The sequence below is a fragment of the Canis lupus genome, chromosome 5, assembly GCF_003254725.2.
Source record: "Canis lupus dingo isolate Sandy chromosome 5, ASM325472v2, whole genome shotgun sequence".
Classification (NCBI taxonomy): Eukaryota; Metazoa; Chordata; class Mammalia; order Carnivora; family Canidae; genus Canis; species Canis lupus.
Window position 1 is genome coordinate 42,722,763 of NC_064247.1, and position 23,681 is coordinate 42,746,443.

The 23,681-nt window shown below is 37.4% G+C and overlaps 1 protein-coding gene across 3 annotated transcripts in view; it reads left to right on the forward strand.

The window, feature by feature from the left end:
• DHRS7B (dehydrogenase/reductase 7B) overlaps window positions 1-23,681 on the forward strand; it is a 63,393-nt gene that overhangs the window by 5,169 nt on the left and 34,543 nt on the right. Inside the window, exon 2 of one of the 3 annotated variants that reach the window (XM_025428099.3) lies at window positions 5,492-5,551. The exons of the other annotated variants lie outside the window; for them this stretch is intronic. The gene's annotated coding sequence lies outside the window, so the exon portion shown is untranslated. The remainder of the gene's footprint in view (window positions 1-5,491; window positions 5,552-23,681) is intronic. 3 annotated transcript variants of the gene reach the window in all.

Here is a 23,681-nt window from a genome sequence, read left to right on the forward strand (position 1 = left end):
AAAATTATAAACTAAATATTAATTTTGATTATGGCACATGTTATGGAGGACAGTAGAGGGAGCTATGAGAATGATAATGGGACCATTTGGTAGAGGGAGGGAGTGAAGAAGAATGGGACCATTTGGTAGAGGGAGGGAGTGAAGAAGAAGGCTCTGCTGAGGAAATATTTAGCTGAGACCTAAAAAGGACTGAGTTGGAGTTAAATTGGGCAAAGAGAAGGGTAAAGAACTACCAGGGGAGGGTAGGCAGCGGTTTAGGGCCTGCCTTTGGCCCAGGGCGCGATCCTGGAGACCCGGGATCGAATCCCACGTCGGGCTCCCCGTGCATGGAGCCTGCTTCTCCCTCTGCCTCTCTCTCTCTCTCTCTGTGTGACTATCATAAATAAATAAAAGTTAAAAAAAAAATAAAAATAAAAAAAAAGAACTACCAGGGGGAAGTAGGGGCATGTGTGAAGCCTGGAGAATAGGAGGAGGTTGTGTTTTATAGTTACTGAAAGACCTGTGTGGCCAAGGGTTGGGGAATGTCGCCCAAGTCTAACACAAAATGTAGGTAGGGATCTTATCCAAAGAGCAGTATTGCTCCCCCGTCTTGGATTATTTGCTTCTCAGAATTTATAAGCAACTCCCACATACCATATCTATTTTCTAGCTCTGATTGGAGTCCTGCCTCCTTCAAACATGTGGTTGGTTAGACCTCTGGTTGCCCACAGGATGGAGGCTGGGGATAAGGGAAGTGATAAATATCTAAAGGAGAGACTTAATTGGCATTGATGATTTGTACTACAAAGATAAATAGGCACTGAGTGCCAATATTTTGTTTCATCATATTGTCTCTGGTTTGCAAAATGCTTTAACAAACATTTTATAGCCCCACTATGGTCCACACCCTATGTTAGCCACCTAGGATGCAAACGTATAGAGACATTCTTCTCCTTCACCATGCATTAATTTAGTTAATGTTTTATTTGCCTTCTATTTAGTATTGCAGGGTGTTTTTGTTTTTGTTTTTTTAAAGATTTTATTTATTTATTTGAGAGAAAGAACATGAGCAGGGAGAGTAGCAGAGGGAGGAGCAGTGATAGGGATGAGCAGACTCCAGGCTGAGCCTGGAGCCTGACTTGGACTAGATCCCACCACTCTGATGTCGTGACCTGAACTGAAATCAAGAGATGGGCACCTGACCAACTTAGCCACCCAGGTGCTCCTAAGATGCTGCAGTTGCTTTATCAACATTATTCTTCAACATATATTTTATTTAGCATTTATCATATGGTAGGTGCTGGGCTAGGGATACAGCATGAGCAGATAGTCATGGTTTCAGTCCTTGTGGAGCTTAAGCTCCCATTTGGGGCTGGAGGGCAGAGAGGGAGGGAGAGAGTCAGGGAGATGAGGTTGAAGAGGTAGGCTGGGATCAGACCATGCAGCCCTCATAGGTCACGCCAAGGATTTAAGGCTTATCCTAAGAATGGTGGGAAGCCATTGAAGAATTTCAGGCATGAGAGTAGCATCAGCAGGTCTATGTTATTAAAAGATCACTTTGGCTCCTCAATGGAGGCAAAAGTCAATGGATTTGAGAGCTATTTAGGAGGTAGTAGGATCAATAGAGCTTGGTAGTATATTCACTTTGGGGTGAGAAGGGAGAGGGATGTGGTAGGGCCAATTCTTCATTTTCTGGCTTGTGCTTCTGTGTTAGGAAATTCTGGAGGAAGAACATGAGTTCAGTTTTGAAAAAGATGTCTTTGAAATCCAAGTGGAGGTGTCACGAAGGGAATGGTATAGAAGGATCTGGTACTCAGATAACAGTAATGGGCCAAGTCCCTTAAAAAAACCCTTGTCAGGGTGGGATTTTTTTTTTTTTTTTTTTTTTTTTTCTTCTTATCTTGAGGGAGCCATCAAGGTCTGGCTTGACAGTGAGGTAGCCCAGCAAGGAGTTGAATTTCTCCACATTTATGTTGGGGAAAAGTTAAGATCTGCTCACCTAAGAAATGTTCTTCACAAATGTGGAATGAAAGAAACTAGTTCTATTATTGAATAAGCATTAAACCAGACTGAAATACATCACAAATAATCGGCTATTGAGATTACAAAAACAAAAAAAGAGGTTTTACCATTTACAGTCCATTACATACAGTCTCAAAATTGATGGTAATTTGTAAGAAGACTTGACAGCACCTTTTGATGTACATGCTTTCATAGTTCCTCCTAAATACAAATGGTAATTGGGGTGGCCACCTGTACTAGTTAATTGCCTTTATCTGAAGGAAAAGTAAAACCTCTCCATTTTCTGTGTGCAAGTAATGAGGTGTGTAGGCTAAACTCCTACAGTGACTGGGAGTGAGGAGCTGGCTTCCTTGATATTTACATTTAAAGAGATGGCATCTAGGACCTTTAGAAAAACACTCCTGAGTTCTGCAGCTAACTTATTTAACCTTTAAAAAGATTTGCATATATATCAAAGATAGAGAGGAAAGTTTTATAAATACTAGATTATTCAAAGAAATGCGTTAAGAAAAAGGAGGGAAAAACAGTCTCTTTCCTTCCCTTTTGGCAACAGGGGAAAGTCAATTTTTAAAATTTACTTATATTTACGGTACAGTAAAATGTTGGGGAGGAGCACACACAGAATGGGGATTATTCTGAAGATAGTCATCTTCAGAATATCATGGAAGTGAGTTCCATGTAGTTTTGCATAGTTAGAATGCCCTCAAATGGTCAAATCTAGCCTATAATTTCTTTCTTTCTTTTTTTTTCCCCATAATTTCTTGTACATTGATTTAAAGAAAAATGTAGATCTGGGTTGCTAGTAGTTTCCAGCCAAAACTCTTTTCTCTTGTAGTTAACCCTTCCAGGGCTTGTCTTATCCTTCTTAATGTCAGTACTGTCATTTCTTAGTCTACTGGGTGTTAAAAAGCAAAATTCAAATAAGTAAAATTTAAAGATTTCATTAGCTTTATTCAGTGAATCATGAATCAGGCAACATCCCATTTAGTAGACAGGAAGGAGCTCCAAGGAACTGTACACAGTGAAAGCCTTTTATAAGTATAAGAGTGGAACAAGAAAGTTATGCTAGCAAAAAGAGGATTGATTTTTGGCAAGTTCACTTTCCTTTAGGGGATGACAGGGGTCTATCAGACAGATTACCTCACTAATGCTGACCAGGTGATTCCTGATTGACCTGTTTAAGATTCCACTTCTGGCAGAGTCTGAGACTGTAATTAAGCTAAGACTTGATTCAGTGATGTGGGGCTTAGCATATGTGACTGTTTTGGGTCTACTGACCTGTTTTTTTTTTTTTTTTTTTTTTTTTTAGAAAGAGTGGAGTGTGGGAGGAGGGAGAGGGAGAATCTTTTTTTTTTTTTTTTTAATTTTTATTTATTTATGATAGTCACAGAGAGAGAGAGAGAGAGGCAGAGACATAGGCAGAGGGAGAAGCAGACTCCATGCACCGGGAGCCTGACGTGGGATTCAATCCCAGGTCTCCAGGATCGCGCCCTGGGCCAAAGGCCCGCGCCAAACCGCTGCGCCACCCAGGGATCCCTACTGTCCTGTTTTTAACCCCAGTTATACACATATGAAAACTTTTTTTGCCAGGTAATGTTAAGATTTTTTTTTTTTTAAGATTTTATTTATTTGAGAGAGGGAGAGTGAGCAAGAGAGAGAGCACAAGCAGGGGGTGAGGCAGAGAGAGAGGGAGAAGCAGGCTCCCCCACTGAACAGGGAGCCCTACATAGGACTTGGGGACCATGACCTGAGTCAAAGGCAGACACTTAACCAACTGAGCCACCCAGGCGCCCCATGTTAAGATTTTAATGCAGAAATGAACTCTCCATTAATCTATTCTGGAAAGCTATAAACATGAGGATGGAAATTGAGATTGAATGGCATGTAAATTTAGCTTGAAAGCTTCTTGCCACCCACCAAAATAGGAAATTGAGTAAATTCGTTTACATTGTGCCTGAGCTCTCCCTCCCATCTCCTTAAGTTTATGGTAACTTGAGACTTGTCTACTCATCTACTTTGTGGAGGGAGAGATCTGCTGATAGCAGCTGAATTAATGGAACATTGCTTACCAGTAGTTTGAACTTGTTTGCTGTAGTTAGAGCTTTACTTTATTAAGTAAGGTCATGTTTGTACTAGGAACGCTAAGTTTTGAAGGGAGATGAAAGATTTTCCAAGTCTATGTGAGTAGTACTTAGCAGCTGTTAAATTGGAGAGTGTATTAGGAAACTACTATTGCTTCAAAATTCTCTGGGAGTGTGGTATTATAGTCCAGATTGGCCTAAAACATTAGCTAAATGGAATCAAGGAAATTGTACTGAGTTCCTGTTAAGCGATTAGCTTGTTTACATTCACTTCTTGCATAAAAGCCTTTGTATTTTGTTTGGGTGATTGCAGCTGAATATGGGGATCTATTCATCTCCTAGACAGTATTAAAATTCTTCCTGTTTAAAGCTCCAACTAAAGGATTACGAATATTGTTTACCCCCATTTGATGCGCTTAACAGTTAATGTGGACTTTAGAGTCTAAATACCTGGTTCAAATCTCTATTCTGCTGTTTGCTAGCTATGTGACTTCAAGTGCTTTTCTCATTTAGCAAATGGAAATAACTATCATACCTACCTCATAGGATTGCTATGAGGATGAAATGAGATCATTGGTATGGAGTATGTAGCCCAGTATGTTGCAAACACTAAAAAAGTTAGTAATTGTTATTAATATTTTTCTTTACACAATAGCCATATATGGTAACAAGCTAAAAGTTACTTTTTTAAAGTGTAATTTGGACATTTGTGTAATATTATTGTTTTACTCCATTAAAGTTGTCATGTGTATTAGAAAGGGTCACAGAATAGGTAAAAGATTAATTATATTAGAAACAAATATACTTCTGGTTTGAGCAGTTGGGACATCTAGTAATTTCTACCACATTTTCCAGGGATTGAAGGATTGTGACATTCTATCTTGTAGCCTTCTATAATATATAACAAGTATCTGAAAGCAGCACTGTTCCTCTTTTCCTGTTAGTTGCCTGGTCTTTACAAAGGGTAAGCTTTTTTCTCTTTTGACCTAGAGATTTAGAAATTGTGACAAATAGTAGTTCTTACATACTGTGCATCCACCTCCCAAGGGCCTGATCCAGTAGGTTGCACAAAAGTGTTACAGTTTTTGCTCTCCGCTGACTCTTTGGGATAGTGATTGGGGCCTGAAGTTCCAGCTCCTGAAAACTAGGAATAAGAGTACCTTGAGGGAGCCCAGGGCGCTATCGGTATTCAGTTTGCTTATTTCATGTATGCTGTCCATTTGTTTATTATTCATTGAACAATATTTATTGAACATACACTTTGTGTCTGGCACAGGAAACATAGAAAATTGGGAGGCTTAGGCTACCAGAGGGAGTCCACATGTGGACAGAGCAAGTACAACCAGGTATCCCAAGGACTCTGGCATGAGGAACCAGACATTTCTGAGCTTTCTTGATCTGATTTTCAGGTTGAGAAACACTCACATGAGGTAAATATGTAACAGCAGAGGATCCTTCAAGCAGCTGGAGTAAGTAATTCCAATGGACCCCACTCATCACTTTATAATATATGAGGAACTGTTACCTCTTTATCTCTTAATTGTCTTGAGATATGTATAGGATGAGGATTATTTCCTTATTTTATAGGTAGGGAAGCTGGGGTCCAACGTGGAAAATAAGTTCCATTGTAGAATAGGAAGTAAATGGTGGCAACATTGCTCCACCATGTAGTAATTACAGTGATTTGCATTTCATTTTTAATGCTGGACTGCCTCTGTTTAAGGAATCTAGATTTATGAAGATCCAGATATACTACTTCAGTCAGGTTTAAGAGGTGAATATTTGCATTGTAGAAGAATTTTCTAGCAAAGGTAGGTAATCTAACTTGTGGTGTCCAGATGGACTTCAGGGGATTTGTGGATTCCCTTCAAAAAATGTATTTATTTATTTATTTATTTATTTATTTATTTATTTATTTATTTATTTATCTATCTATCTATCTATCTATCTATCTATTTATTTATTTATTTATGAGAGACACACAGAGAGAGAGGAAGAGACTTAGGCAGAGGGAGGAGCAGGCTCTCTGCAGGGAAACTGATGTGGACTCAATCCCAGGACCCGGGGATCATGACCTGAGCTGAAGGCAGATACTCAACTACTGAGCCACCCAGGTGTCCCATGTTATACATATTTTGCAGATAAGGAAACTAGTAACTTGTCTAGAGATATTTACCGAGTTAGTCTGATTATTGGTATTTGAACCTAGGTCTTCCTGGTTCCAAAGACAGTTTGCTATATCATATAAATAATTTGAAATTATCATCATACCTATCACTTATATCTCAATAGAAAACTTGACCTTAGGTAAAAACCAAGAGAAATTATTTATTGGAAAAAAAACCCACTGAATTTTAAGAAACAAAATTTGGTTCTGAATTGTATCAGAAGAAAAGTGTGGTTGGACAACTATAGCAACTGACACTAGGCCAGGGATACTGGATAAAGTGAGGAAATGTGAATTCTTACAACAAGAAGCAAATTTCACAGTGATGTAGTATTGTTTTTTCCTCCTGTAAACTTGAAATTAAAATTAAATTTTTTTTCCCTCAATATTTTATTTTTTTTAAGATTTTATTTATTTATTCATGAGACACACACACACACACAGAGAGAGAGAGAGAGAGAGAGAGACAGACAGGCAGAGGGAGAAGCAGGCTCCATGCAGGGAGCCCGATGTGGGACTCGATCCCGGGTCTCCAGGATCAGGCCCTGGGCTGAAGGCAGCGCTAAACCGCTGAGCCACCCGGGCTGCCCTCCCTCAACATTTTAAATTTAACTTGGCCACATACCATATCTTATAAGCCATCTTTTCTGAAAGTTTGATTATGGAGACAGGATTATTTGAGAGACATAATTTCCATTTGATCAGGTTTGTGTTATTATCTTCAGTTTTAATTTCTAGGGGTAGAAAAAATTTCATTAAGTTCTTGGGATGGGGTGGGAAGACTTCTGGTATGGTAAAGAGGTTGCAAATTTCCCAAAAAAACCAACTATAAAACAGGACAAAATTCTCAAAAACAACCATTTCAGAGGTCTGGAAATTGACCAAAGACACACAACCATCTGAGAAGCATTTATTCATGAAAAAGCATTGAACATTAGGTGAGACCAATGAGAATCTGTGGTCGTCTTGTTTGGGCTGCTCCCATCCCATTCCCTCAGCTCAGTTAGTGCAGTAGTTCAACTGGGTGACCAGCTGTCTCACTGTCTGAGGGGGCTAACTATGTGGAATAGAGAGAAAACAAAAAACCATGCCCAGCAGCTTTGTCAGTAAAGCTAGTAGTCTTGTTGGGAAGTTAGTAGGGAAGACCAGCAGCTTTCTAGTCTTAGATGGTTGCCCTGGTTGGGCAAGCAGTGGATCAGTAGAACTACCTAGAAATTTGACAGCCTATAAGTGAGACAGCCATAGATAGGCTTGATAAACCCCCACATATCCTGGATGACTGGAAAGCTACATGTTTGAGCATAGTTTACTAGAGAAGGGCCCAAGCTATCCACACATCCTTGGATGACAGTGTGCAAATACAGAGGAGTTAGGAGAAAGCTTGATGAAAAGTAAAAGCTGAGGAAGACTTGAAAATTGCTTGAACTTTGAATGTACTTCCCATACCACACATAGATTCATCTGTAAAGGATAGGAGCTGTACTTGTCTGAGGTGCTTGGGCATAAACACTGACATATAATGGTTGACCATTAAGATATTCAGATACAGAGTTTATCACCAATAGAAATCCAAGCATAAAAATAATAAGAAAAAAAAAAGCAGAGACATCAATGGCTACACACTGTGGGTGAAACAAAATCAATACATAGGTTTAGTAGAGACAAGTTATTAAACAAATTTTAAAAGTCAGCTACTCTGCCAGTCTCCAGAGGGGAAAATGAGAATCTGGAGTTGCTACAATGTAATATCTAAAATAACCAGCTTTCAATAAAAAATTTATAAGCCATGTTGAAGAAATAGGAAAGTGTGATTCATACTTAGGGGAAAATAGCAAAAAGAACAAAGGTTGAAGACAGAGTATTAGAGCCTCAGAAATCTGTGGGATAATATCAGGTATACTATCATTTGGAGTCTCAGGAGAAGAGAGAATAGGGCAGAAAAAGTATTTAAAGAAATAATATCCCCAAATCCCCAATCTTGATAAAGAATATTATATTACTTTCCTATTGCTGCTATAATAAATTACCACAAATGAAATAGCTTAAAACTCCATACATTTATTATCTTATAGTTCTGGAGGTCAGAAGTCCTAAAATCAAGGTGTCAGCAAGGTTGTATTCCTGCTGGAAGCTCTAGAGGGAATCTGTTTACCTGCCTTTTCCAGCTTCTGTAGGCTATCAACATTCATTAGCTCAGGGTCCCTTCCTCATATTACTCTAACCTCTACTCCTATTGTCACATCTATTCAACCCTCTTGCCTCCCTCTTATGAGGACTCTTGTGATTGTATTGGGTCTGCCCAGATAATTCGGGATAATCTTCCCATCTTGAGGGCAGTCCCGGTGGCGCAGCGGTTTAGCGCCGCCTACAGCCCTGGGTGTGATCCTGGAGACCCAGGATTGAGTCCTACATCGGGCTTTCTGCATGGAGCCTGCTTCTCCCTCTGCCTGTGTCTCTGCCTCTCTCTTCGCTCTCTCTGAATGAATAAATAAATAAATCTTAAAAAAAAAAAAAAAACTTCCCATCTTGAGATCCTTAACTAATCACAATTTGTAAAGTTTCTTTTACCATATAAATAAGATAATACACTCAGGTTCAAGGGATTAGGATGTGGACATCTTTGGGGAATTTTACTTAGGCTACCCATAAACATCAATATATATCTATAGCTATAGCTATTTCCAGGAAACTCAGTGAACCCCAAGTAGGTTAAACACAAAGATTCACACCTAGATACATCACAGTAAAACTGTTGAAAACTAAAGATAAGACTGAGAAATAATAAGAAAAAAATTACTCATCACATACAAGGAACAACCATATGATTTATGGCTTAACTTCTAATCTTAAAGAATGATGTTTGAGCTTCTGGCTTATTTAGCATGTAAGGAGCTTAGAAGTTTCCTTTACATCCTAACAAGTAAAGAGCTGAACAAATGGAAAAATCACCCAGCTTTTAGATCCATCAGAGTCATGAGATCACAGAGCAAACAGTTGCCATCAAAGTTGGCAAGACAGGTGGATAAAGAGAATGACATTAATTGGAGCAGTACTCCTACAGGAAAACCTGAACTGTAATCAACAAATCGCTGGAGGCTTGATATGGACAAGTCTGAGAGTTAAAATCTGGAGGGACCCAGTCTCAGGGAGGCCCCACAGTTTCATGAGTTTTGACTCCAGGAGCTCTACCAAGACCTTGCAATAAATATTAGAGAAAAATTCCCTTGTGCTTCTGGTATGGGGATGGAAAAGCAACTGATTTGAAATATGTCAGATCATTCTGTTCTTAACAAGACCTGCCCTCAGGAGAAACTATTTTATCCAAGGAACTTAGTTAGGGAAAGGAAAATACTCAACTCCAGTTCCCTCTAGTCATCCTGTCTTGTCCTATCTAAGGAGGGGGATAAAACCCTGAGAGTCACTGATGAAGTTCACAGTTCAGGAGATAGGCTCACCAAAAGACTATATCTGCATCTCTCAAGCCCTATTTACTATAGTTCTTTTTAACCAGTACATCATTTCTGCCTTTCAACAAAACACTATAAAGCATACCAAAAGACAACATAGTCTGAAGAGACTGAACAGCATTAGAACCAGTGTCAGATGTGGCAGGAGAGTTGGAATTAACAGTCTGAGAACTTGAAAACTATGATTAAAATGCTAAAGACTTCAAAGAACAAAAAACAGACAACATGCAAGAACAGATGGATTATATAAGCAGAGAGATAGGAAATCTAGGAAAGAATAAAAAAATACTAGAGATAGAAAACACTAAGAGAAATGAAGAATCTCTTTGACGGGCATGGCTGAGGAAAGAATCTCTGAGCTTGAGCATATGACAATAGGAACTTTCAAAACTGAAAAGCAAAAAGGCAGAAAAATATATATAAAAACTGAAACAACTACAAAAGATGTAACATGCATAATGGGAATACCATAAGGAAAAGGAAAAAAATTAGAAGCAATATTTGAAGTAATCATGATAGAGAATATCCCCAAATTAATCTGAGACACCAAACCACAGATCCAAGAAGCTCAGAGAACATCAAGTAAGGTAATACCAAGAAAACCTCACAACCCCTAGGCATACTATTGTTAAACTTCAGAAAATCAAAGATAAGAAATCTTAGAAGAAGTCAAAAAACAAAAACAAGCAAACACAAAAAATTTAAAAAGCAAATTTACCATAGAGGAACAAAGATAAGAAATACATCTGATTTCTCCTCAGAAGTTGTGCAGACAAAAACAGAATGGTATGAAATTTCCGAAATATTAGGAGAAAAAAGCCTAGAATTTGGCATGGAAAAAAAAATTTTTTTTTTTACTTTTTATTTTTTAAGTAATCTCTACTTAAGCAAGCAAACATGGGCCTTGAGCTCACAGCCCTGAGATCAAGAGTCACATGCTCCACTGACTGAGCCAGCCAGGCACCCTAAAAAGCCTAGAATTCTATACGTTGGGAAGTTCTCTTTCAAAAGCAAAGGGGAAATAAACTCTTCAGATGAAAATTGAGGAAATTTGTTGCCAGTAGACTTGCCTGCCTTGCATGAAATGATAAAAGAAGTTCTTCAGAGAAGGAAAATGGTATAGGTCAGAAACTCAGATCTGTATCAAAGAAGGAAGAGTATTGGTGAAAGTAATTATTTTTTCCTAATCTTAATTGGCCTAACAGGTAATAGTTTGCTCAGAATAATAATGGGAAACATATATCAATTTGTGTGTGTGTGGGGGGGGGGCATGCGCGTGTTTCTGTGTATATGCTTATGTATAAGTGAGATGAATGACAGTAATGATATAAGAGATGGAAGAAAGGAATTAGGAGTATCTTGTCACTTGCATTATCTGTGAAGTGTGACATAGTATTATCTGAAAGTGGGTTTGGATTAGTTATAAATATATACCACATTCTGTAAGGCAACCTCTAAAAATGTTTTTTAAAAAGTATAATTGATATTCTAAGAAAAAGAAAATGGAATCATATAAATGCTTAGTTAAAACTCCAAAAGGTAGAAAGAGTATGGAAGACAAAAATAGTAGCAAAGAATGATGAGAACAAAGAGAAAACAGTAACAAATAATGATAGATATTAATCTAACTATATCAATAATCACTGTAAAGGTCAAAGGTCTATATAAAGAAATTGTCAGAGTGGATCAAAACACAAGACCCCACAGTATGTTGTGTATAAGAAACCTATTTTAAACATAAAGATACATATACCTTTAAAAAAAAAAGAGAAAAAGATATATCATGCTAACACTAATGAAAAGAAAGCAGTAGTACCTGTATTAATCTTAGAGAAGACTTCAGGATAAGGAAAGTGATCAGGAATAACGAAGGGCATTACATAATGATAAAGAGAGTAAAAAATACTTCCAAAAGATGTAATGTTCCATAATGTGTATGCATCAAACTACGGTGTGTCAAGGTACATGAGGCAAAAACTGATAGAACTACAAAGACAAATAGATGAATCCACTATTACAATTGGAGAATTTAATACCTCTCTATCAGAAATGGACATAATCCGCCCACCGGAAAATCAATAAGAACATATTTGAAGTTAACAGCACCATCAATCAATGGATAAAATTAACATCTATAGAACATTTCATCCAACAAGAGCAGATTACAAATTGTTCTCAATTTCACATGAAACATTCAGCAAGATAGATCACATTCTGGACCATAAAACACAATTTAACAAATTTAAAATAATAGAAATCATACATTGTCTGGTTTCAGTCTACATTGGAATTAAAGTAGGAGTCAGTAACAGAAAGATAGTTGGGAAATGCCCCATAATTCTTGGGAGATTAAACAACACACCTCTAAAAACACGTGGGTCAAAAAAGAAATCTGAAATTTAAAAATATTTTGAACTAAGTGAAAATGAAAATCTAATTTATCAAAATATGTGGAATGTATTTTAAGCTTAGTAATTTAAGCTTCTACCTTGGGAAAAAGAGCAAATTAAATCAAAAGTAAGCAGAATAATATGATAATTGGATAGAAATCAATGAAATTGATAATAGGAAATCAGTAAAGAAAATCAAAACCAAAAGTTGATTTTTTGAAGAGAGCAATAAAATTGATAAGCCTTACCAGGCTAACTAAGGGGGAAAAAAAGATATTGTTAATATCAAAAGAGAAAGAGGAGACATCACTACAGATCCTGAGACATGATATAAAAGAATTCTGTTAACAATTCTGTGCCCACAAATTTGATAACCTAGATGAAATTGACCAATTCTTTGAAAGACACAATCTGTCAAACTCATACAAGAGGAAATAGACAATCTGAATAGACCAATATCTATGAAAGAAATGTGATTGATGATTACTGTTCCAAGGTAGGAAGCATCAGACATGAATGACTTCAGTGGAGAATTCTGATAAACATTTAAATAAGAAATTATGCCAATTCATGGGATGCCTGGTGGCCCAGCGGTTGAGCATCTGCTTTTGACTCAGGGTGTGATCCCAGAGTAACGGGATCGAGTCCTGCATCAGGCTTTCTGCCTGCTTCTCCTTCTGCCTATGTCTCTGCTTCTCTCTCTGTGTCTCTCACAAATAAATAAAATCTTAAAAAAAAATTATGCCAATTCTCTACAATCTCTTCCAAAAGATAGAAGCAGAGGGGATACTTCATAACTCACTCTGTGAGGCCAACATTACACTGATACTGAAACTGAACAAAGAGATTATAAGAAAATAAAACTATAGACCAATATTTCTTATGAACATATACAAAAATCCTCAACCAGATATTACCAAATTGAATCAAGCATTGTATAAAAAGAACTATATACACCATGGCCAAGTGGAATTTATCTCAGCATGTAAGGCTGGTTGGACATTCTAAAATCAATTAATGTAATCCATCACGTTAACATACTAAAGAAGTAAAATTATGTGACCATATCAATGGATATAGAAAAAGCATATGACAAAATCCAATACTCATTCATGATTAAAAACAACAACAACCAACAACACAAAAATCAACTCTCAGCAAACGGGAATGGAAGAGAACACTTCCTCAACTCGACAAAGAACATTTACAATAAACCTACAACCAACATTAATGTACTTAATGGTGAGAAACTCAAAGCTTCCCTGCTGAGATCAGGAACAAAGCAATACTCTTCTCACCAGTGCTTTTCAACATAGTACTGGAAGTCCTAACTAATGCAGTAAGATAAAAAGAAATAGATTATACTATTTGAGAAAGAAGAAATAAATTGGTGTTTTTTCACAGATGACATGATTGTCTATGTGGAAAATCCAAAAGAATCAGCAAAAAACCTCCTGGAATTATTATTTATTTTTATTTTTATTTATTTATGATAGTCACACAGAGAGAGAGAGAGAGAGAGAGAGAGAGAGGCAGAGACACAGGCAGAGGGAGAAGCAGGCTCCATGCACCGGGAGCCCGACGTGGGATTTGATCCCGGGTCTCCAGGATCGCGCCCTGGGCCAAAGGCAGGTGCCAAACCACTGCGCCACCCAGGGATCCCCCTCCTGGAATTAATAAGCAATTATAGCTAGGTTACAAGATACAAATTCAATATATGAAAGTCACTTTCTTGTATACCAGCAATAAATAAGTGGAATTTGAAATTAAAGACTATCATTTCTGGTAGCATCCTCCCTTACCCCCCAGCAAAAATGAAGTACCTAAGTATAAGTCTAACAAAATACATACAAGATGTGTATGAGGGAAACTACCAATAAAAGAACTAAATATATATTTCATGTTCATGGATAGAATTACTCAATATCATCAAGATACCAGTTCTTCTCAACTTGATCTTTGGATTCAACATAATCTTAATAAAAATCCTAGCTAGTTATTTTGTGGATATTAGCAAACCGATCCTAAAATTTATATGGAGAGGGAAAAGACCCAGAATAGCCAATGTGATGACTGAAAAAGAACAAAGTTGGAAGATGACACTATGCAACCTCAAGGCTGGCTATAAAGCTACAGTAATCAAGACAGTGTGGTATTGATGACAGAACAGACAAACAGATCAATGGAACAGAATAGAGAGCCAAGAAATAGACACACAATGCTATAGTCACTTGTTTGTTGACAGAGGAACAAAGACAATACAATGGAGCAAAGATAGTTTTTTCAACAAATGATGCTGGAACATTCACACCCAAAATATGAACCTAAACACAGATCTTATACCCTTCACAAAAATTAACTCAGACTAGGTCACAGACCCAAATGTAAAACACAAAGCTACAAAACTAAAATGTAATGATGGAGAAAACCTCAATGATCTGAGGGGTAGTGATGACTTCTTAGATACCACACCAAAGACATGATCATGAAAGAAATTCTTGAGAAACTAGACTTCATTAAAATGAAAAACTTCTGCTCTGGGAAAACCAATGTCAATAAAAGGGGAAGACAAGCCACAGATTGGGAGAAAATATTTGTAGAAAACCTATCTAAAAGAAAAAAGGAAAAAAAAAAAAAGAAAGAAAACCTATCTGATCAAGGACTGTTGTCCAAAATAAACAAAGAACTCTTAATTTAAAACTCAGTAGTGAGGCACCTGGATGGCTCGGTGATTGAACATCTGCCTTTGGCTCAGGGCATGATCCCTGGGTCCTGGGATTGAGTCTACATCCTGTTTTCCCCAGGGAGCCTGCTTTTCCCTCTGCCTGTGTCTCTGCCTCTCTTTGTGCATCTCTCATGAATAAATAAATAAAATCTTAAAAGAAAAACTCAATAGTAAGAAAATAAACAGCTCAAAATTTGAGCAAAAGACTAACAGACTCTTCTGCAAAAAAGATATGCAGATGGCAAGTAAACATGAAAAGATGTTCAACTTCATATGTCACTGGGAATGGCAAATTAAAACAACAATGAGATATTGATATATATACCTATTTGAATGGCCAACATCCAAAACTCTGACACCACCAATCCTGGCAAGGATATGTAGCAAAAGGAACTCTCATTTATTGCTGGTAGGAATGCAAAATGTCACAGCCACTTTGGAAGACAGTTTGGAAGTTTTTTGGTTTTTTATTTTTATTTTTTTATTTTTTTTTTATAGAAGGTATGGATGCCAGGGTGGCAACCGACTTCTTTTTTTTTTTTTTTAACAATTTGCATACATTTTATTTTTTTTTTTAAGATTTTATTTATTTATTCATGAGAGAAAGAGAGAGAGAGAGAGAGAGGCAGAGACACAGGTAGAGGGAGAAGCAGGCTCCATGCAGGGAGCCCGAAGTGGGACTCGATACCGGGCCTCCAGGATCAGGCCCTCGGCCGAAGGTGGCGCTAAACCGCTGGGCCACCCAGGCTGCCCCAGTTTGGCAGTTTCTTACAAAATTAAACATACTCTTACTGTATGATCCAGCAATTGCACTCCTTGGAATTTACCCAAATAAATGGAAAACTTAAGTCCACACAAAAACCTGCAAACATATTTTTAGCATCTTTACTCGTAATTGCCACAACCAGCAAGCAACCAAGATGCCTTTCAGTAGGGGAATAGGTGAATAAACTGTGGTACATCTAGGAATACTCTATTTTTTTTTTTTTTTTTTTTTTTGTGGTACAAAAGAATGTTATTCAATGTGAAAAGGAAATGAGCTATCAAACCATGAGGAGACATGGAGGATCCTTAAATGCATATTACTGAGTGAAAGAGGCCCCCGGAAAAGGTTGCATAATGTATGATTCCAACTATCTGACATTCTGGAAAAGGCAAAACTATGGAGACATTAGAAATATCAGTGGTTGACAGGAGTTAGCAGGGGAGGAAGGGATGAATCAACAGACAGAATATTCAAGGCAGTGAAACTATTCTATATGATACCGTGGTGGTGGGCACATGTCATTATACATTTTTCAAAACCCATAGAATGTGCACCAACAGTAAACCATAATGTAAACTATGGACTTTGGTTGATAATGATATATCAATGTAGTTCATCAGTTGTAACAAATTTACCACCATGGTGGGGGATGATAATGGGGGAGGTTCTGTACCCTTGAGGATATGAGGTATAGGGGAACTGTACTTTCTGCTCAATTTTGCTGTGAACCTAAAATAGCTCTACAAAATAAAGTGTATTAATAATTGAAAAAAGTGACACACAACAGTGGAGTTACATGTTCAATGAAAAAGCTGTCAACACCAAGTTCTATATTAAATTTTATATCTAAAACTATCCTTCAAAAATGAAAGTAAAATATATTCTCATGTAAACAAAGATGAGGTAATTATTGATTACAGACTTATCTTTCAAGAAATATAAAGGGAAGGGGATCCCTGGGTGGCTCAGTGGTTTGGCGCCTGCCTTCGGCCTAGGGTGTGATCCTGGAGTCCCAGGATCGAGTCCCACATCGGGCTCCCTGCATAGAACCTGCTTCTCCCTCTGCCTGTGTCTCTGCCTCTCTCTCTCTCTCTCTCTCTCTCTGTGTGTGTCTCATCAATAAATAAAATCTTTAAAAAAATTAATTAAACAATAATTAAAAAAAAAGAAATATAAAGGGAAGTCCTCTAATTAGGTCAAAAGGAAATAACTCCAGACTATGTGTTGTATCTGCAGGTAGAAATAAATAGCCCAGGGGCACCTGGATGGCTCATTGGTTGCGCATCTGCCTTTGGCTCGGGTCGTAATCCTGGGGTCCTGGGATTGAGTTCTGCAGCACGCTCCAAGCCTGCTTTTCCTTCTGCCTATGTCTCTGTCTCTGTCTCTGTCTCTCTCTCTGTGTGTCTCTCATGAATAAATAAATAAAATCTTAAAAAAAAAAATCATCTCCAGGCCTCTTTCTTTCTTTTTTTTTTTTTTAAGATTTTATTTATTTATTCCTGAGAGACAGAGAGAGAGAGGCAGAGACATAGGCAGAAGGAGAAGCAGGCTCCCAGGGGGAGCCTAATGTGGAATTCAAAGATTATAAAGGGCTGCTGTTTGACTATGGGAGTGGCTGAAGTAGGGTGGAGGACAAAATAATGGAGGACAGGTCACAGAACTAAGGCAGAGGTAGGAGAACCCATGTATATATAAAATCTCTAAGAATTATGATGACAGGAAATGTGTTGGGAGGAATGACAGTGAGTAGCTAAACATCTTTTTAACTAATGCTGGGGGACTTGGGAGGTGGTGGTGACCAAGAGGAAAGTAGGTGATTATAAGGAGGGGGGCAGTGAGCGACATAGTCTGACAAGGAAGAGTCAAAGCTGGGCAGTTTTAGGGAGAAAGGGAGGAATAGTGAGGAATTTGAGCCAGTTTGTGAGGGTATGAGGGGGAAACAGCCGCCACTGGCAGAGGTTTGTGGGGTATCTGTCCTCAGGATGAGCCAGACATCATTGGAACAGGACAGTGAAGGGGCTGTTCAGAGTAGAGAATGCAAGGGTTGAAGATGCAAGTGATTTTGCTGTTGACTGACCAAGAGTACTACCAGGTTAATATGAGGAAGGCTGGGAAGTGGGGTCAGAAAAGGGAGTGCACAGAGTGGTTTGGGAGTCCAAGGATGTCTCAGGAGGCCCAAACTTCCTGTGGTGACTGATGTAAACAGGGATAAAAATTATGAGATTGGTGGTTTCTGGGCAGTTGGGGGTGGCGGGGCTGGTCTTTGTGGTAGAGGTAGCGGTGGAGGGCCTTGTCAGCCTTCCTGTTGATGAAATCTAGAAAAGAAGCAGTTACCCCTGACCTTGTGAATGGAGGTTGGCAGATAGCCCTTATGACCCCCAGAGTGGCACATCTGTCTTTGTAGACAATTAAAGAGATTTTCAGGGGCTTTTAACTTTGGTATCTGTTAAAAATTATCAGAGGAGGGCATCAAAAGTCCAGATTCCCAGGTCTTACCTTTTCTGTTATTACTGATTTCAAAGGTCTGTAGTGGGTGGGGCCCTGGATCTGGATTTTAAGAGGTGCTTCTTATGTAGGTCATGATTAGATGAGGATGAGTAATGTGGTTTAGAACCAGCTGATTTGGAAAATCATCAGCAAGGGAAGCCTGGAAGTCTGGTGATTTACTCTGTAGTCAGTCACCTGGTCTCAAGGCCCAGGAAAGGTCCAAATCAAAACCCCACCCACCGTGCTGCCCCCCATAGATGCCACTATAACTTAACATTAGTCAGTTTGTCCCTTTTGGTGTTCTAGTTGGTGGTATTAGCTAATCTTATTTTACAAAGTAATACTTTCAGTATAGCTAATTGTTCACTTTTCCAACTTCACTTTAGCAAAGTTGAGCATGAAGTGGAAATTAAGGAAATGCTCAAAGATACACAAAACTAGAATAGTACAGTGAGTCCCCATATACCCTGTATACAACCTCAACAACCATCAGCATTTTGCTATGGAAGGAAAGAAACTTAAATCTTTCATTTCTTGACTCCTAAAATTGGCTTTAAAGTTGGTTTGCTTTCACCTCATTCTGTGGCTAAGCTTTAATAACTCTTATATTACCAGAAAAAAAAGTTTCATTATGTGATGCTGTATATTTAAATGCAGTTTAAAAGATAGCCCTTATACTGTTAGACACCAACAACAAATACAGTGTATGTATAAAAGATTATTTCAATTGGAAGTGTTTTTCTTTTAATTTTTACTTTGATTTTATTTTAAAGATTTTATTTACTTATTCATGAGAGACAGAGAGGCAGAGACATAGGGAGAGGGAAAAGCAAGCTCCGTGCAGGGAGCCTGATATGGGACTCCATCCTGGGACCCCAGGATCATGCCCTGAACCAAAGGCAGATGCCCAACCACTGAGCCACCCAGGGGTCCCTGTTTTTTCTTTTCATAAAGACTCTGAAATTTGCCAAATATATATTTTTGAAGACTGAAAAGTCTCAGAGAGAAATAAGGGGAAAAATATGCTTGGAGAAAAGTGGGAAATCTGAGGTTGAAATAGTTTGATTGGCTTCCTGCCATGGGTCTGTCCTGAGGAGACATAGCTATGCTCACGGAGCAATTTGCTAGGACACTGAAAATAAAGTGATAGGGCACTCGCTAGGCTATTTTTAAATGAAAGCTTAGAAGTTGGCTATGGAAAACCCCTCTCAGGTTATTATGCTTTCCTTCTCCTTTTGCCCTTTCAGTTTGTGAAATTTCTTCCTTTATGTTTTCTGGCATAAAAGTCAGGGCACTACAAGTTTTAAGTATAATAAGCATTGTAAAAACTGCTTCAGAATAAAGGGCATTTCCTAGTTAAATTTCACAATAATGTTTTTCAATTCTAAAAATAACTTGGAATTCAGAGGAAGCATCATCCTAAATGAATTATTGTAAGGCAAATTGTCTAAGAGAGATAGTAGACAGGGGCAGATGATTTATCTAAATCCATGAGGAAACCGAGTCATTTGTTAGAATTTAAGATAATCTGATTTCAACCATGAGCCTACTTGAAGTTGGGCAACATTTAGTGTTTAATTATTTGTGAATGACATACTTATTTTTCTTTTTTTATTGTGATAAAATACACATAATAAAGTTTACCATCTTTTTTTAAAGGATTTTATTTTTAAGTGATCTCAACACCCAACATGGGGCTGGAACTCAAAACCCTTGAGATCAACAGTCGCACACTCCACAGACTGAGACAGCTAAGCTCTCTACTTTTTAAGTGTACAGCTTAGCAGTATTAGATACATTCGTATTGTTGTGCCACCCACCATCACTACTGCCTATCTCCAAAACTCTATCTTGCAAAACTGAAACTCTGTACCCATTAAAACGTAACTCCCATCCTTTCCTGCTCCCACCCCAGCCTCTAGCAACTGCCATTCTACTTTTTGGCTTTAAGTTTTTGACTGCTCCAAGTATCTCATATAAGTGGAATTATAAAGTGATTGTCCTTTGGTAACTGGCTTATTTCACTTACCATAATGTGTGCAAGGTTCATCCATGTTGTAGCATATTGCAGAATTTCCTTCGTTTTAAAGGCTGAATAATATTCCATTGTATATATACTATATTTTATCTGTTCATTGGTTGATGGACACTTTGGTTGCTTCCATGTTTTATCTATGGTGAATAATGCTTTGATGAACATGGGTGCACACATCTCTCTTTGTGGGCCTGTTTTCAATTTTTTGGAGTATATATCCACAAGTGGAATCACTGGAATCATATGATAATTCTGCTTCTAATTTTTTGAGAAAACTTTATACTGTTTTATCAGCATCTCTACCATTTAACATTCCCACCCACAGTCCTCAAGGGTTTCAACTTCTCTACATCCTCCCCAACAGTTGTTATTTTCTGTTTTTTTGTAGTAGTCATCCTAATGGATATGAAGTAGTATCTCATAGTTTTCATTTGCATTAGGTAGTGATATTGAGCATCTTTTCATGTACTTTATTGGCCATTTGTATATCTCCTGTTGAGAAATGTCTATTCAAGTCTTTGGACATTTTTGAATAGGGTTGTTTGTTTTTGTTTTGATTTGTTTTGCATTGTATGAGTTCTCTATAATCTGGATATTGATCCCTTATTAGATATATAGTTTGAAAATAGTTTCTCCTGTAGGTTGCCTTTTTATTCTGTGGATAGTGTCTTTTAATGAGAAAAAGTTTAAAATTTTCACGAAGTTCAGTTTATCTAGTTTTTCTTTTGTTGCTTTTGCCTTTGGAGTTGATCCTAAAAATCATTGCCAAATCCAACGTTGTGAAGCTTTTGCCCTATGTTTTCTTCAAAGAGTTTTATTGTTTTAGGTCTTTACATTTAGGTTCTTGTTTCATTTTGAGTTAACTTTTGTATAAGGGAAGGGTCCAACTTTGCTCTTTTGCATTGTGGATATCCAGTTTTGCCAGCACTGTCTGTTGAAAGGACCATCCCTTCCCCCACTGAATGATCTTGGTACCCTTGTCAGAGATCATTTGACCATATGTGGAAGGGTTTATTTCTGGACTTGCTGTTGTATTCCACTGGTCTATATGTCTATCTTTATGCCCAAACCACACAGTTTTGGTTACTGTAGCTTTGTAGTAAGTTTTGAAATTGGGAAATAGAAGTCGTCCAGCTTTGTTCTTTCTCAAGATTGTTTTGGCTATTTGGAGACATTTGAGATTCCGTATTAATTTTAAGGAAGAATTCTTTTATTTCTGTAAAATATCTCTGGGATTTTGATAGGAATTGCATTGAATCTATAGAGCACTTTGGGTAGTGTTGATATTTTAATAATATTAAGTGTTCTGTTCCATGAATATGGGATATATTCCATTTATTTATGTCTTGTTGAATTTCTTTTAGGAATATTTGGTAGTTTTCATTTTACAAGTCTTTACCTTCTTGGTTAAGTTATTAAGTATTTAGGGATGCCTGGGTGGCTCAGCAGTTGGGCGTCTGCCTTAGGCTTAGGGCATGATCCTGGAGTTCCAGGATCGAGTCCCACATCGGGCTCCCTGCATGGAGCCTGCTTCTCCCTCTGCCTGTGTCTGTGCCTCTCTCTCTGTGTCTCTCATGAATAAATAAATAAAATCTTTAAAAAAATTATTAAGTATTTAATTTTTTCAGCTGTATCTTAAATAGAATTGTTTTTGTAATTTCCTTCTCAGTTGGTCATTGTTTGCATGTAGAAATACCAACTGATTTGTATGTGTGGACTTTGTATTTTGCTACTTTGCTATATTTATTTATCCTCACACATTTTTGTGTAGTCTTTCGGGTTTCCTATGTATAAGATCATACCATCTGCAAATGGATAATTTTACCTCCTCCTTTCCAATTTAGATGCCTTTTATTTCTTGCCTCATTCCAATACTGTGTGGGGAAGTTGACATCCATGCTTTGTTCTTGGTCTTATTTTATTTTATTTTATTTTATTTTTTTGTTCTTGGTCTTAGAAGAAAAGTTTTCAGTCTTTTACAGTTGAGTATGAGGTTCGCTGTGGGTTTTTCATATGTAGTTTTTATTAATTTGAGGCAGTTTCCTTCTATTACTATTTTGTTAGGTGTGTTTATCATGAAAGGGTGTTAAATTTTGTCAAGTGCTTTTTCCACATCAGTTGAGATGGTTACATGGTTTTATTCCTCTAGCTGATGTGGCATATTACAATGATCAATTTTCATTTGTTGAACTATTTTTGGATTTCAGGGACATATCCCATTTGGTCATGGTGTATAATTTTTTTAATATGCTGCTGAGTTGAATTTGTTAATATTTGGGGGGGGGATTTTTACATCACTTTTCAAAAGGAATGTTGGTCTGTATTTGTTTTTGTTGTTTTTTTTTTTCTTCATGGTGTTTTTTTTTCCCCCCTTGGTATCAGGGCAGTGCTGATCTCATTGAATAAGTTAGGAAGTGTTCTTTACAATTTTTTGGAAAAGTTTAAGGACTAGTGTTAGTTCTTTAAATGTTTGGTAGAATGCACCAGTAAAGCCATTGGACCTGAGACTTTTTTTTCCTTTTTTAGAGAGAGAGAGAAAGAGAGAGTGTACTTGCAAGTGGCATGGAGGGTCAGAGTGAGAGAGAGAATCTTAATCAGGCTCCACACTCAGCACAGAGTTTGACATGGGCTTAATCTCATGACCCTGAGATCATGTGCTAAGCCACCCAGGCACCCCCAGGACTTTTCTTTCTTGACATTTTTTATTATTCAGTCTCTTTAGTAGTTATTGGTCTATTCGGATGTTCTATTTCTTAGTGATTGAGTTTTGGTAGGTTTTATGTTTCTAGGATATGTTCATTTCATCTAGGTTATCCATTTGTTGGTGTATAATGTTCATAGTGCTCTCTTGTAATCTTTTATTTCTGTGGAATCAGTAGTAATGTCATCACTTTCTTCTCTGATCTTAGTAAGTTGAGCCTTTTCTTTCTCTCTTTTTAGTACATCTAGGTAAAGGTTTGTCAATTTTGTTGATCTTTTCAAAGCATCAACTTTTGGTTTCAAAGATTTCTCTATATTCTGTTTCATTTACCTCTGCTTTAATCTTTATTATTTCCTTTCTTCTGCTGGCTTTGACTTTAGTTGTTCTTTTTCTAGTATTTTTAAATTGTAGAGTTAGGTCATTGAGGTCTTTCTTGTTTTATAATGTGCATATTTATAGTTATGAATTTCCCCCTTACCACTCTTTTTTGTTGTATATTTTAGTTTAATATATTATGTTTTTGTTTTTATTTATCACTAAGTATTTTCTAATATCTCTTGTTACTGATTTTCAGCTTTATCCTGTTGTGATTATAGAAGATAGTTTATATGATATCTGTCTTTTAAATATTGAAACTAACCCAGCGGTTGTCAGCTATCCAGGCTAGTATGTTGCCTTGGATGGTGTTACACTGTTGGAAGAGCAAACACTGCCTTTATTGAAAATTAAAAAAAATAGAAAAAAAAAAAGAAAAAAAATAAATATTGAGACTAATTTGGAAATTTGTGGCCTAATGTATGTATATCTTGGAAATTGTCCCATGTGTACTTGAGAACAATGTGTATGCTGTTGTTTTTGGAT